This window comes from Pseudopodoces humilis, chromosome 7 (genome assembly GCF_049639895.1).
Source record: "Pseudopodoces humilis isolate 2021_Gansu_Grassland_sample_001 chromosome 7, ASM4963989v1, whole genome shotgun sequence".
NCBI classification, from domain to species: Eukaryota; Metazoa; Chordata; class Aves; order Passeriformes; family Paridae; genus Pseudopodoces; species Pseudopodoces humilis.
In genome coordinates, this window is record NC_142206.1 from 19,095,560 (window position 1) to 19,111,105 (window position 15,546).

General features: G+C 40.8%; 1 long non-coding RNA gene across 1 annotated transcript; it reads right to left on the reverse strand.

Annotated features, from left to right (window-relative positions):
- Positions 1-879: 879 nt before the first annotated feature.
- LOC148183989 (uncharacterized) lies at positions 880-15,151 on the reverse strand. Its single transcript, XR_015772874.1, has 3 exons — positions 15,003-15,151; positions 14,436-14,543; positions 880-1,046 (listed from the first exon to the last, which is right to left on the reverse strand). It is a non-coding gene; the product is annotated as an uncharacterized LOC148183989 (long non-coding RNA).
- Positions 15,152-15,546: the final 395 nt, after the last annotated feature.

Sequence of the window (15,546 nt, forward strand, 5' to 3'; positions counted from 1 at the left end):
ATTAGAAAATTCCTTCAGAGTTTGGCTAATTCTCTCCCATTCTCTACACTAATCAGGATTTCTCACACCTGAGTCTACTTCTGGGGCAGGGGTCTCGTTGGCTCCTCTGGATATCTCAGCCCTCACTCTAGAGAAGTTGCAGACCATATAGAGGAAGCTCAACAGCTGAACTACCAGGAAAGTGACCAGGAATGTGGTATCCTTAACACTCAGGGGAAACTGGATATTCTCAAAGAGGGACATAACAGATTCAAAGGAGAAGAAGGAAAGAAAAGGCTGAAAAGCCTCATCTCCTGGTCTTCCTCTAACAAACTGTGTGCAATTACCAATAAACTCCTAAAATGTGCTACTGGGACTGGGAGGCAGGGTCGGGCGAAGAAACCATAAACCAAACATACCTGACAGAAACTTCAGTAGTTCTATAAACTTCCTATAAATCATTATCACCGAGCCCAGAACAATAACTATTTTAATCCGTGCCCCTCTACTGTGAAAGAGGGCAAAGACAGGTATTAAAACCTCAAAAACTTTTAGGGACCAGGTCCACATGAAGGCCTCCACCCCAAGAGACATTATGTATCCAAACAACATGGCTACTGACTGCTTTATCTCAATACAGAATAAATACAACCAACACTCAGTACAGGTTTTTCCACTTTCTCTTGCCCCACGTTGGGCGCCAAAAAAAACTGTATTTGTCTTAGTTTAGGGCAAATTAGGAAGGAAAACTCCAAATGGGGATTTCCTCAGGGAAATGCCCCTCCCCACTAACTGGTCCGGGAAAAGAAAGAATTCCTTAGAGAGAAGTGGAAAAAGCTGTTTATTTAACAGAAATTGAGTAATATTAAATAATAAAACTTCTTGCTGTTCGATGGGATGGCAAGTCTAGGAAGAAAAGTCCTTTTCATGTGGTGTAGCTCGGCTCGCTCAGGTTCTTATCAGTCCCTCCGGCGCTGGAAAGTGCCGAGGCCCAGGCCCTGGTGGGCCACAGGCGTGAGCTCCCGGGGTTTGGCTGGGTGTTCAGTCCAGAGCAGGCTTGCACAGATCTAAGAAAATTGGGAAAAAAACAAACAAAGGTCCAGGGAACTCCTCTGCCTCAGCTAGCTAAAACTAACTAAAAGCCAGAGAGAAGCTCTGTCCCGCTGTCTGTCCGTGCTGCAGACACCACAGTCCAGGAGCGGGATGTGTGGGAGTGATGTTTTTCCTTAACACAAACTGCGCACTTCTTCTTCTCCCTCTCTTGCTCTCAAAGCCAGTCTTAAAGGTGCAGAACTTAATATATAACATAAACCAGACGATTGGGGATACCAGTATCATAAAGTCACCCCAGGACAGTCTGGAATGAAATCCAGAATCTGTGAACCATGGAAAGTAGATATCCTCAAGCTTAAATAATATCTGGGAAGATGGATGAACTGTTACAAGCCAAGAGTGTGAAAAAAATTCCAAAGCCACTGGATTTAAAAAAAAACAACAAACTTAGAACTAGGCATGTGCTTTATTTTCTAGTTATTGTGAGGACAACTTATTTCTCTAAGCTGTGAAACTGTGAAGTGGAATGGCAACCTCAGTCCTTGCTGAGGACTAGATTTGAGCTCACAGGTGTGGGGTAAAGCTGTCAGCTTCAAATCTTATCAGCAGGTTTGACCACATGCCTTACAAGCAGCAAAAGCTATCTGGGAAGGAAAAATCCTGTTTTACCCATATACAAAGATATTATTAATTACCATTAATTTCTGGAACATCCCATATAGAGCTCTAGATGTTCCAGAAATTAATAGTAGTTATTAATATTATTAGAGAAGATATTTTTGTGCATTTTATGATAACAGGATATTGGTTTGGGTCACATGGAGTAGTATCTCCTCATTAACAGGTGCTGTTTTTGTATGCACATATCTCCTTAAATACACTTAGGAGACAAAGTGGAAGAGTCAGGCACTTTTTTTTCAAACAGCAGGAAAGCGTTACAGCTCTCAGTTTTACTCCATCTGGTGCTGTGTTCACAAAATCTATAAATTAGTTTTCACATTACAATCTCTTCTGATTTAGTGATACAGGCTGAGATTATTAATTTACTAAAAGGTGTTGAGGCTCATGTTTGTCTCAATTAATTCATTGAAGCAAAGTCAGTTGTTTATCACTGAGAAAACTGGTGATGCAGAAATGAAAATGGCAATGAGTACATCAGTTCAGTGCCTGATAAAATCATCGCTGCAAAACCATTTTGGCAGCCTACAGCTCTTTCCTAAACAATGACTTCTGTAAAAAAATGGAGCTTACTTTTAGATAGGTGATTACTCCTTAAGTCCAGAAGTAGGTGTTGGGAGCAAAGGGGAGTTGGAGGCTTCAACAGAAGCACAGCCCAGCACTTTAGGAATAAAGCCACCTGCAGGACTGTGATATATGGAACACCTTAGAGACAGGCTGGTTTGGTTTTTCAAGTTCTTATACACACCCCTTTAGATGACAGTGATAATATATAGCACAGCATGGCCCAGAGACAGGTGGAGAAACATTCTCAGGTACAGAAAGTTTACCTTTATCCTGTATTGTTTTTTCCCCTCTTTGTTTAAATTCTCTTTGTTGATTTATGCAAGCGTGGCTTATGTACCACCTAAGCAAACCTGCTGTTTAAGCACTTAACTAAGGAGAGTCTCACTCCTTTTGTTACCTTAGCATGTAAGAAGGGCTATCAAATTTTGTTCAGAGCTCTCAAAGCCCAGGAAGTGGTGTTCTCACTGTTTGCATCTGGCAAAGACCAGGATGCAGAAAAGTAACTGGGTTAAAGTCACACAGCGAACCACTGTGGGTGTTAGAAAATGAACAGAGAACCTGAGATCAGGTGCTATCTCTGCCTGAACACCATACCTCTTAGATCCACAAAAGCCTGCTGGGTTCTAGCCCAGATGCAGCTGCTTTTAGGTCTGAAATGATCATTAAGAGATTTGAATGGGATTCATGGATAGAATGCTTGGCATGAGTAGAAGCAACAGATCAGACACACTAGAGGTAGTGAGAATGAATTAATGAATGAAAACCATACATCTAACGTAATACGATACTTTCAAAAAAATATAAAATAGGAATAGTTTTGATTTTTGTGCCCCAGAGCTGTATCTTAGTTAGCAGTCTCTTGAGAATCCTGGCATAAACAGCAGGAGCAAAAAATTTAGGCACGTACCACTACAAGAGGAGGCATTTCTTTGCTCCATTATGAGCTGATGGGGTGCCTTGTGAGCTTCCCCATGCTATTGTCACATGCATCTCGCACCAGTGATGTGACATGGCTGTAGGGAGAAGCAGCTCTGATGCAAGGTGCTGTTGCATGGTGTGAATACAAGGAGAGGTGACTCAGAGGGAGTGCCACATTTTACCTCCCCAGCATAACAGGTGCCATGCCAAGAAACACGGCTAATGGAGCTGGTCAAGGGCCACCCGGGTGCAGTGTCCCAGCCAGCCATTTCAGGACAGCACATTGTCCCAAGAGAATTACCTCTTGTTACACAAGATGATAGCTGACAAATGTGACTGAAGCCTACAGGCTCCCTTTTGGCAAAGTTATAGGCCTCGAGGACCCTCCTTCCTTCTCTCACTGCACTCTCCTTGCTCCCCTTCAACTGATTAATCTCTCCACTCTGTGCTTCTTTTTAAATTCCCTTCTCTGCTTACCTTTCTCCTGTCTTTCTCCCTTCATATTTCTTTTGAAATGGTAAAATGATGGGATTTGCTTCTACCAGTTGGGAAAATGCCCATATACTGTAGCAGTTCCATTTCAGAAAGATCTTTCCAGAAACTCAGTTTGCAGTCTGTGAGACCAAACATGTAAGGTTGTGCAACAGCTTATCACCTTGTGCAAAGCAACCGTCTGATTTCTTGGAATGTGGCTTTTGCTTTGATAAAGCATCATATAAACTGTAGAATAATCCAGACAGGAAATTGTTCATAACCTTATAAACATCAATAACTGTATAAATAAGGAGTTTCTGCACAGTACAGAAGGGATCTCAAAGGCTGTATGAACAAAATGTATAGGTATAGGTATAACCCTAAGAAATGAGCCATAAAAAAGAGATTGCCTCTCCTTTCTCTGCTACACATTGCAGATATTTAAGAAAAATTCTCATTTCTTAAGGATGTGGGAAAAGACTTCTCTTTTGATACAGTCTTTTAGATGTGGTTCTGCACTTGTGAATTCTCAAGTCAGCCCCAGTACATGCTGTGTACTTGGCTTTGCACAGAAATACCTGAGCCTTGGTGTTCAGCTTATGAACAAAGGCCAGCAGGTTTAAATAAATTTGACTAAACTCTTGAGATTAGTAGGAAGAAGTTATCATTGGATTAGTCCATGACACAATCTTTCACAGTTTTTAATAAAATTGTCAATCACAGAGCTTCTCACACCGCTTGGAGAAGTATTGCAGCATACAAATGGATGCTGAAGAATTCCACAGTGAGATGTCTCTGATTCAGATACATCTCTGATTTTGATTTGCAAAAGTGGACTTTGTTCACAGTCTATTAAAGTGCCTTCATCTGATGTTTCCTAGTTTGCAACCTATTATTATTTATCACTCACCATCATAAGAGTGACCTGAGACTTTGACTTACATGATGTAGAAAGTGTGGGGATGATAATACAATAAATACTAATCTAGTTTCCTTTCTTTCAGCTACAGAAGCAGAGAAACCTGATTAACCCTGTTGCCTCCATCCAGAACTCACCAACACCAAACAGTTTGAGGTCAATCATAGCAGAGGATGTCATGAACACACTGCATCACATGTTCACTCCTACACATGCCAATCCTCTAAATAAGAATCATGCCATACTCAGCATTATCCAGGCTTTTGCTGACTTTTGTAGCAGCTACTCGCACAGGTTTTCTGTCCTCTGAAAAGGTAGAGATTTTCCACCTTTTTTTTTCTTTGTTTTTTGTTTTGTTTATTTTTTGTTTGTTTGGGTTTTTGGTGTAATCCCACACAGAAACAGTGCTACTGACTAGAGACAGGAGAGTCCATAAGTGAGAAGAAACCAGGAGCATGTATAAGCAAGGCTGCATCATAGAACAAATTCCCAGGTTTCCTCTGAGATACCATTCCCTTGCATTCTAAAGATTGTCTACACCAGACAGAGTGAGGCTGGAGAATGATGGTTTTATGTGGAATGATCACTGTATGTTAATGATTCACATGCTGCACATTTTCTGCTCACAGAAATTATTGTGAGAAGACAGTGTTGAATGTTTTTAGTATTAAAATTAAAACTGGTGACAGAAAAAAACACTGAGAAAAAACAAAGCCTGACTAGAGCCTTGGTGGTGAAGAATAGGCAGCACTTCAGCTTCTTGAGTTTGTCTGGTAACAGTTGCTTACATTTGTAGCTGGAGACAGATCGGAAAGACAAATGGTTTTCCAGCCAGCTCAACAGCATGGTTTTGATTTTTCTACAGAAAAGGATGCTTTGCTGGATTCACTTTGATGCCAAAAAGACTTTGTACACTTTTTAACTCAAGAAATTGGATTTACTACGTTATGGGAGAACTTGTTTTCTCTCTTGCCTTCTACTTGGCAGAAAGGAAGCAGGGCCATAGACTTCCCACAGGCACTGGTCTCTTAACCCAAAATCCAGTTTGCTGGGATGTGAAATGGTTCTACTTTTAGATCTTCTACTTTTACATTCCACTCTTCCTCTAACTACCTTATCCACCTCCCAGTTTTAGATGCTGTGAGTGGGCAGCTACTCCAACAAACAGAAGTATGCAGATATATCCCTGCTAAAGAGTATCAGGTGGAGTGACAGCCATTTTTCTCATGTCACTAGAAATGAGGGTCAAAAAGCTTTGCACAACCTTCTGTTATTTTTTAAAGGGGAAGAAAAATCGAGGGTGTGTCTTTGACCTTTGAAATATGATGGGAATTTCCCTACAGACTAAGGTCAGAGGAGTTAGGAAACAATAAGGTTGATCAATCTGAGACAGCTCAAGGGTTAGAAAACAGTAGGAGAGATCAACTTAGTGCCGTAAAAATTATCACCATTTAAAAATACCTTTAATCTTGTAATTTATAAGGCCCATAAAAAAGGCAAAATGAAAGTGCCTATTTCTCTCATAAGTCTATATGGCCAATATTCAAGGTGTCTATCTACACAGGAGATCATAGAATTATTTGGGCCGGAAAAGACCTCTGAGATCATCAAGTCCAACTGTTAACCCAGCACTGCCATGTCCCTGCTGATTAAAACTGCCATGTTTAATGCTGATTAAACCATGTCCCTAAACACCACATCTACTGCTCTTATTAATACCTCGAGGGATAGTGATACAATCACATACCTGGACAGCTTTTTCCAATACTTGACAGCCAGTGAAGAAAATCTCGGTGAAGAAATTTTTCCTAATATAAAATCTGAGCTTCCCTTGGTGCAACTTCAGGTAGTTTCCTCTCACCCTGTCACTTGTTTCTCGGGAGAAGAGACTGACATCCACCTCATTACAACCTCTACATGGAAGTAAGGATCTTGGGTAAAAGCAAGTAAAGAAAGGATACAAAGTTAAAGAATCTCATATTTTTTCTGACCTGAGGACCATCATCTGTATGCATTTGGTGATACTCAGCATCTGATGCTCCCCGAAAATGTTTTCATTTTTCTGTTTAAAATGTGTGGGACAATATGAAAGGCTGATTTAGAGATTTGTACACACAATAGGTTTCTTTCTTGGTTTAACAAATTTGTCTTTGTCTTAGAAAAATACATTTAATCATTCTTAAATTGAGGCCAAATTTTTTGTTCCTACTCACCAGAGCCTATAAGGGCATAATGCATAAAAACCTGTGTCTTTAGGTAAGTCTGAACAAAGCTATACCTTCCTTTACACCTTGCAGATTCTGTAGCTTTGTAAACCTGAGTCCCCCTTGTAAGGTCCTTGCTCCTATTCTTGGAAGTGTTCAAGGCTATGTTGGATGGGGGCCTGAGCAACCTGGTCTGGGGAGCAATTTGCCCTGTGACAGGTTTGGCTGAAGTCCTCTGTGCTAGGCAAGTTTTGCAGACATCGTTGGGTTTTCCTCCAGTATTGTCCATGAGAAAGGATGACTCTGGGTCCTAATAAAGATAGGCAGAATGCTTGGAAATATTTTGGTGGCTGGAAAATAAAACCAGCAGAAATTGTGGTGCTTATCCCAGTTTTATCCCCTCCTCTCTTCAAATCTGGGTTACCTGCTAACTCTTGAGCAAAGATCCTTTTTTCCCATCTGTTGCCAGAAAGCTCAGTGCCATGTAAACTGACCTATGATCAAAAATTCTGCTGGTAACAGCAGGCTCAGAGCCAGGTGAGGCTGCAGGCATCTGTGTGATTTTCCTGCTTCTACCCCCATTATTTCCTGCAACTGGCAGGATAGAGGAGAACACCCTTTGCACTCCAGATCCTTCAACCAGGCCATGAGGTCTCTCTTGATTGACCTTAGACTTTTTGTTGGGATTTCATCACTGGCCACTGGAAAAGACAGCAGTGGATAATATCCAGAGGGCTGTAACAGGCTGGAGAGTTTCTTGGTACTACTTGGTATGTTAGTTCATGGGCATTCAGGCCCCGTGACAAAACATGCAAAGCTAAAATGAGCTACCATGAATGTGATCAGCCTCATGCAGAGTTCATGTACATCTTCCCTGAACATGCACCCCCCTCACACACACCCACACACTCCAAATCGTGAGAAGCTGCTGGAAAATCTGTAACAAATCTCCCAGATGCACCATCACTGACAGCCTCAGGTTTAAACAATATAGCTCTCAAGCAAGAAACTTGAGATTGAAATATAAACATGAGTGAGAAATGGTGCCAAGCTTGGGGGGATTAAGGGAGTCAACGAAAGATGAAACTTCAGAAAGTGTTTGAACCTGTTTCAAAATCCTTGAAACTCAAAGGCACAGAAAGGTAACCTCTTAGTTGCTACATAAACCTCTGTATGCCTTTGCCACTGCCTGCAAAGGCAGCTTATATGTTTTAGTGACCAGAAGACCAAATATATCTCAACCACAGACCTGTGAACTGTTCCAGTTAAATAAACTCTTCCCTCTCTGTCCATGGATGAGAAACACAAGGTCTCTCTTACAAGCACAAAATCTTTCTTAGGCTTTTCTCTTGAAACTAATCTAGCCTCATGAAATGTTCACAACTTGAGGCACAAGAAACAGTGAAAATACTCATGACAGCCTTAGTTGGAAAATTCAGTTATGAGATTTACTAAATCCTGCAAGATTCTGTGATCACCAAGGGACTTGCAAATGAATGGAACTAACCACGTAACCAGTCGCATTGCTGCAAGTTTTTTGTCACCTTCCTTGGTACAAGACAGAAGGGCAAAATGTTCACTGATCCTGTCTGAAATTCAGCTGGAGGACACAACAGGAAAAGAGCAATGGTTCTGCCCGAATTAGGCTGTCTAGATGGTGGGTCACATAAGTAGGACTTTTCATTGGAAGATTTTCTTCTTCCTAAAGCAGTACACCATTAACACTGCACATTAATTCCTTGGAGGAAAGTGTTGCTTCAAAAGCCCTTTCAAACTATGTTCAGGAAGCTCAGAGGGATGCATGTTTCATTTGGGACACAGAGAAGGGCAGCTCGAAGGACAGCCTGGAGACCAGTGAGAGCAGCCAGCAACCAGGACACCAGTGCACATCAATGCCTGACTTCTTGTCTTGGCATTAATTTCTTTGTAGAAATGCATATGTTTGACCTCTCGCTTTGGTTTAATCCTGAAAATTGGGGTAGCAGGAATTTGTTTTGTAAAGAAGCATAGTAAGAGACCACGACAATTTGGAAAGGTCACTTAAGGCTGTTTTCTGTTTAATTTATTTGAATTTCTCCATGAAATGGTCTTGAAAGGTACTGGTGCATCAGTCAGCTGAAACTAACCCTTAACTAGACAGCTTCCAGAAAGAAATGAACATTTCTGTGTTTGCTGTTCCTCAGGAATGTTGGGCAGTACAGAAATCTTAATGCTGCAGATGTTGTGGGCTCAAACAATACTTTTGACATTTCAATAGAGCATGAAGGGTTAACAGATAAATGCACATTGTTATGCATGAAGAACAGTTCTTAACCCTTCCCACATCCCAAGAGAACATTTGCATGTGTTGGGTGGGCAGGCAAGAGGCACTGGGGACTGGGCATTTGGCTTTCCTTTTGCGTTCACTAAGGATTCAATCTGAAGTTCCTCATTTGCCTCACATTCTGAGAGGATCAGAATGCAAGAATATATTTGCTTCTGCAAAAATTTGACAGAAGATAGAATGACAGCTAGGGTATGATAAATTATGCTTGTTAAAAGGAAGCTAAATATAATCATTTTACTCTTGAGGATTGGGCTATAGTGATTTAAGGCTATGTGAGAGCACTGAATTGGGAGGTTTACCTTCTTTTAGGATATAACACACTTCACACACTTAGCTAATTCATGCCCACTTTCCTGAATAGACAGATGGCAGTCAAAGGTAAGCCAGAAAGCCAGGGAGTGGAACTGGGAGCTAGCAAGTACAATGTTAGTTTTTGCAATAATTGCTATGTTTTTCTTTTTCTATGAACTCAGCTAGGATTACACATGCTATACTCCTCTTCTTACCATGCATTAGTTTTCTGTTATGCTGGCTTTCAGATCTGTCCCAAATCAGCTCTTAGTGAAGTTTAGGAGGCATGTCCTCACTGCACATTGAATTCTTCTTACAACATCGAAATACTGTCAGGTCTTAACACGCTCAGGCTGTACCAAGGCCAAGTCAGATAGTAATCAGTTGTCATGCTTGGAGAGCATTTGCTTTAATATGTGTCTGTACATTTCTGTAAGGGAAGAGCTGCCAGGGAGGTGCCCTGGGAGGGCAGAGGCAGGGAGCAATGGGGAGCTGCCATCCTGTGTGTGTGCCAAACCCCGAGAAAATGAGGAAAGTGTGTTGATACATTTTTACTGTTGGGGTCTGCAATGGTGTTTTCAAACCTTCAGTCTCCCCATAAGGATAACCAAGAGTCTGCATTACAGCAGTGTCAGCTGTTGCATAGATTAGACAGCATGAGTGGGATACAGTTGTTATCAGATAGTGCTTCTGCAATGTTCAACAGTGTAAGCTTTACAGACACAAGGACCACTCGTCCTTGCTTCAGTTTTTAGCCTCCAGTTAATATTATTTATGGATTTTTTTCCTGTAAAACTGTGAACACTACCTTTTGGAAGGAATCTCTAGCATTTAATGGACTTTTAATGGACATTTCAGTTTTCAAATAAGAACAATCCCTTTATTTGTTAGTTGTGCCTAGAAAACTAGTACTTAGTGTGGCTGAAGTCCTTCATTTATACACATGATGAGATACATTTTAGAGTGACATTGCCATTAAGATAAATCAACTCCTTTAAGACACATGCACAATTAAGCATAGAAAGGCTGGTATCATCTAAGTGGTTCATCTGTCATTTCAGTATTTTTCTTGAAATAAATACAGTAACCATCCATGACCTATAATTTCCAGGGGAGAATACGTTTGTAAACCTCAACAGAAAGCAGGTTTGGATACTTAAATTTTCAAAGACCTTAAAAGTCCTGTTTATAATTGACTATAGAACAAGGATAAAATACAAATTATCAATGGCAAAGGCTCCTATCTACTGATTCAGGATGTTAAGTGTTCTAGAGCTCCAAGGGTTTGAATACCCTTCCATTAAAACTCTGTCATCTGTCTATCTATCTATCTATCTATCTATCTATCTATCTATCTATCTATCTATCTGCCAATGCATGTAACTACTTCCCAAAATGGAACTCTGATCTGAAGCTTGTCATGCATCTTAATCAATTAGCTACAAATGCCTTCAACTGACTGTCTGTGGTAGCTTTACATGAAAACTGTAGACTTATTTTGCAACCATCCCTTTTATTAGCTCATTATGGAAAAAAAAAAAAAAGTCCCAAACAACAAACAGAAGAATAAGAGTGTGGTCAAGAAAGAATTATATGTCTTGTGGCAATGAGAAACCTCAAACTCAATTTGGATAGAGAATTTTCAACAAAGAACACAATAAGCAAGCAGTCTGTGTTCACTGAGATCATAATATAATTACATACAAATCTTGAACCCTGAAGTGTTAAACCAAAATGTACTTATCTTAACGTTATGAAGCCTTCGTGTTTAACTGCAGAGTGGGAAAAGGTAGCTCCTTTTTTAAATTCTATTTCTGTTTAAAAATCAAAATTATAAGATAAGAGAATGTCTCTGGGAGGACATATACATGTCTTGAACCTACAGTTACCTGCAAAAAAACAAGATGACTAAGTGTACCAGGCAGGCATGGGTCTCAGGCTGAAACAGGGAGCATGCTGGACTGTTCAAATACTTTCAGCAAATGAGTCAAATTCTTTTGTCTCTTAGCACTGGCTCCAGGTCTGAGTTCACTGTTGCCTCTGGAAATGTCTCCTTGGAATATGGAGTTGCTGCTTGGCAGATGTAGTGTGAGCTACATGGGCAAATGCAGGGACCCTGTTCTCTGCCTTCCCAAGCAGGTCAGCGTTGTCAGTAAGGAATGTAACTCATGGGTTAACCACCCTCTTTATGACTCCTTGTTGAGATAGAGAATCCAAGTTCCTAGGAAGAGTCAGGAATTTTTTTTCAGATACTCATTGCATTTTTTTGTAAGTACTTGAATGCTTTTCTGCTGAGGAATCTGCCAGGGCAGCACTTTTTCTACCAGAAAATTCCCTTTTGTCTAAATTTGTAATATTTTTCAAAACAATATTACGTGAAATTACATTCTTAGTCAAAACAGGCAGTCACAAATTCTATTTGTTCAAATATGTGAAGCTAAGTGGTAGCAGCAGAATGGGCAAACAGCTTCTTAGAGCAGATGTCCAAGATTATAATCCAGGTAAGAGAATACTTCGTCCATTAGACTGTGATTTGGCAGTTAAAAAACAACCAAAAAACAACCAAAAAGGAGATCTTGTTTTTTTAGTGAAGGAATACGCAAGTGCAAAAGAAACATCCCTAAACCAAATTAGAGGGTGGATTTTAAAGGACTGCATATGTCTGTTGTTAGAACCGTGAAAACACAGAAGTGCTTGTTTCCTTGTGCAATTGTTACTACTGTGTAAGTGGTTCCCAGCATGGTAAACAGCAAAGGTAAGATGGTGAAATACAGATAGATTGGAGAAACATGTATTTATTTGTCAATACCATTTTGGTGAGTACAACTACAAACAGATTTGATACAGTATGTGCAGTGTTGGACATCATTAGTATTTATGAGCAAATCCAGGAGTGCGTATCACTATTAGTCCTTTTATCATGGGCAACCTTCATAACTCTGTATTTCACTAAATATCATCTGTGTAATATTCTCTTCTACATGAAAGAGCATTGTGCTGGTTTTGGCTGGAATAGAGTTAATTTTCTTCATAGTAGCTGGCACGGGACTAAGTTTGGATCTGTGCTGGAAACAGTTGTGACAACACAGGGATGTTTTCCTTACTGCTGAGCAGTGCTTACACAGGGCCAGGGGCTTTTCTGCTCCTTACCCCACTCCACCCCACACGTGAGTGGTCTGGGGGTGCACAAGGAGCTGTGAGAGAATGCAGCCAGGACAGCTGACCCCACTTTGGTCAGGTTCCATATAAATCACATCATACTCACACATGAATCTACAAAAAGAGGAAGGAGGCAGGTTCAGAGTTATGTTGTTTGTCTTTCCAAGTAGCTGTTACACAGCCCTGGTTTCTTGGGAATGGCCAAGCACCTGCCTGCAGACGGGAAGTGGTGAATTAATTCCTTATTTTATTTTGCTTGCATGTGCAACTTTTGCTTTACCTATTAAACTGTGTTTATTGCAGTCGATGAGTTCTCACTTTTCCCAGCAAGGGGGAGTAAGCAAGTGGCTGGACAGAGTACAAGACATCTAAATGCCATTAAAATCAAAGTGAGGAAAAGAAACTGACCCCAACTGAGGAAACAATTTAAGAAACTTGGTACAGCCTGCTTCTAATGTAATTTGCAAAGCTGCTGATTCTGAAGTTTCTTTTCAGGTGACCCTTGGATCTTCGCTATTGTAGAAACTTTCAATGGTGTTTGCCCAATATTAAACTCTGAAACTACTGCTAGATGTTTCCTCTTTTCCTAATTACAGAATCAGTGGAATTGACCTGACTTCTAGCTTATTCCCTTAATTCTAATGAATGTTGCACTTAGTTGTTTTGAATTGTATACCAAATAGCTGCTTGATATCCTTTTGCTGCTATGTTGAATACTCTTGCAGTAATACTGTGCAATCACGAGACTGAGATCCTATTCATTGCAAAATAAGCAGATGACCTAATGGCTCACATTTGGCATCTCTTTGCACTCTTGTTTCCTAAGAAAGGCTGTGTGTGTCTAAGTTCACGTGCATCTTTTCTGTCTGTCTCCTTGGACCTTTTTTAGCTATTGACCAGTTTTAACTTTATTTGACGCATGAGTAGGAGCCCCAAGGACACCACAGGTTCAATGGAAATGGTCAAGTGAGAAAAGAGGAGACTTTTAAAAAAACCCAACAAAATATGTCATACCTGGTTCTACTTCTACTTAAGAATTCAGACCAAAACCACTCTAAAACTTTAAGCTTCCCCAGACTCACAGACTCATCTCATGTGATGAGCTGCACAGATTACATACATTGAGACAGTTCTGATATTCTGTGAAAAGTAAATCAGGAGTTCCCAGAGCTGTACAAAATATGTTAGAGGTGATAGTAGTTCCTTTGTTCTTTGTCAGGTGATGATAAAGAAAAGATCGGGAAAATCACTGCTTTTAATTTTGACCTGTTTTCCACCAGATGGTGCTCCTTCCCTTGTCCTGAGGTTGTTCTTTCTATCAAGAAATACTTGTCCATATCAGACCCTCTGCATCCATTTCTACCCACCCTGTATACCTAGATGCATTGCTCTGGGTGCCTCCCTCTAGCCAACACTGCTTTCCCAGCTCTGACCTGCAGCTGTGCTTCACAGGATGTTTGGGGTCTGTTTGGCTCTTCAAAGCCTTCTCCATTATGAAACTGTGATATTGCAGCTGAGTCCAATCACATTGCGTCAGTGCAGCCCAATGCTTTGTTACCACCATTCACATTCACCTTTGTGCACCGTCTGAGACAAGCAAACCAAGAAATGGGTGCAATTCCACACACTGGCATGACTGTTATAGGCCATGATGTATCAATCAAGCGTGGGATTATGACCTGTGATGGAATGTGTTAGCTGTTTGGAAATCATGGATTGGTTTCTCCAGACTAGGTCTGTATCAGTGTAAACAAGTGGATGACAATACCAAATTAAAAACAAATAACTCCTGCTGAGTCAAGCAGGAAACAGCACTGATTCTACAGTGTCTGCATCCTGTGTTTTCCAGTGCTCTTGCTGCTCTTACCTTGATACTGCTTCCTGCGGAGGGTTTGATCTTGCACCAGCCAGAGCCAAGGCACTTCGGCTCACCCAGAGCAGATCACCAAAGTATTCTTGTAACTTCCAGTTTTATCTAGGACCAGCCAGAAAAGGATGTTAAAAGTTTCTTTATCTCTACTAAATGTATAAAAAGTTTAGACAATGTCCCATTACTTTTTCTCTGCCATTTTAGACGTATGGAGTGACACTGCACAGAACAGTAAAGGCACTGACACACAAGTAATGCCCCTGGGACCTGACAAGCCTCCAGCCACTGGATGCTTAGTGGACACAGCAGAGCCAGCTGCAGCCCTATCCTTCAGCTGTTGGTATTCTCAAGCTGCTCACAGTCCTCCATAGCCTTTCCCTTTGCCCTTTTCCATGGACCTGTTATTAAGAAAACTCCTGAAATAACTGAACATATACTTTGCTGTAAGGTTTTCCCTTAATTTCTTTCACCCTCTCAGTATATTTATCCTACTGTCTGTCCCCACCCTTCCTCCCACTCTCCCATGATGGTGCATTATTGGTCTTGTGGAGGAGATACACTTACCAGATGTGTCAGGAAGGGATGGATGGGGGTTCCAAATTCTGATAGAAATAGATGCCGAGCAGGAAGACTATGTTTTCTGCAGGGATTTTGTTCTTTGCTCTATGTTACTGGGCTAGAAAGGAGGCGGGTAAGAGATTGTAGTAACAGGGCTACTCCTTTTCACAGGAAGTTCTTGAAGTGTTTTATGAGACTGAGAACTATCACTGCCCCATTCACCTCTTCCTGAACTGAGACAGCCCAGGCTGCACAGTGAGTCACTGTTGAATGGGTATGCCTTGGCTTTAGCTTGCAATTCCATAATGCATTTTAGGGACTCTGTAACAACAGATGATTTAAAAGAGAATTAAAATGAGTAAAGAAAACCTCACTGAAAACAAATGACTATAACAAACCTAAGCATTTTAACTGTTGCATCCTATTCTCTCCTACTGGTTGTTGCTAATTCACCTAAGTCCTTACATCCATAGATCAAAAGCCAACTTAAAAACAGTTAGGACTTCTGCTAAAAGCTGAACTAAAATTCCATCTACTTCTTTCCTTTTTT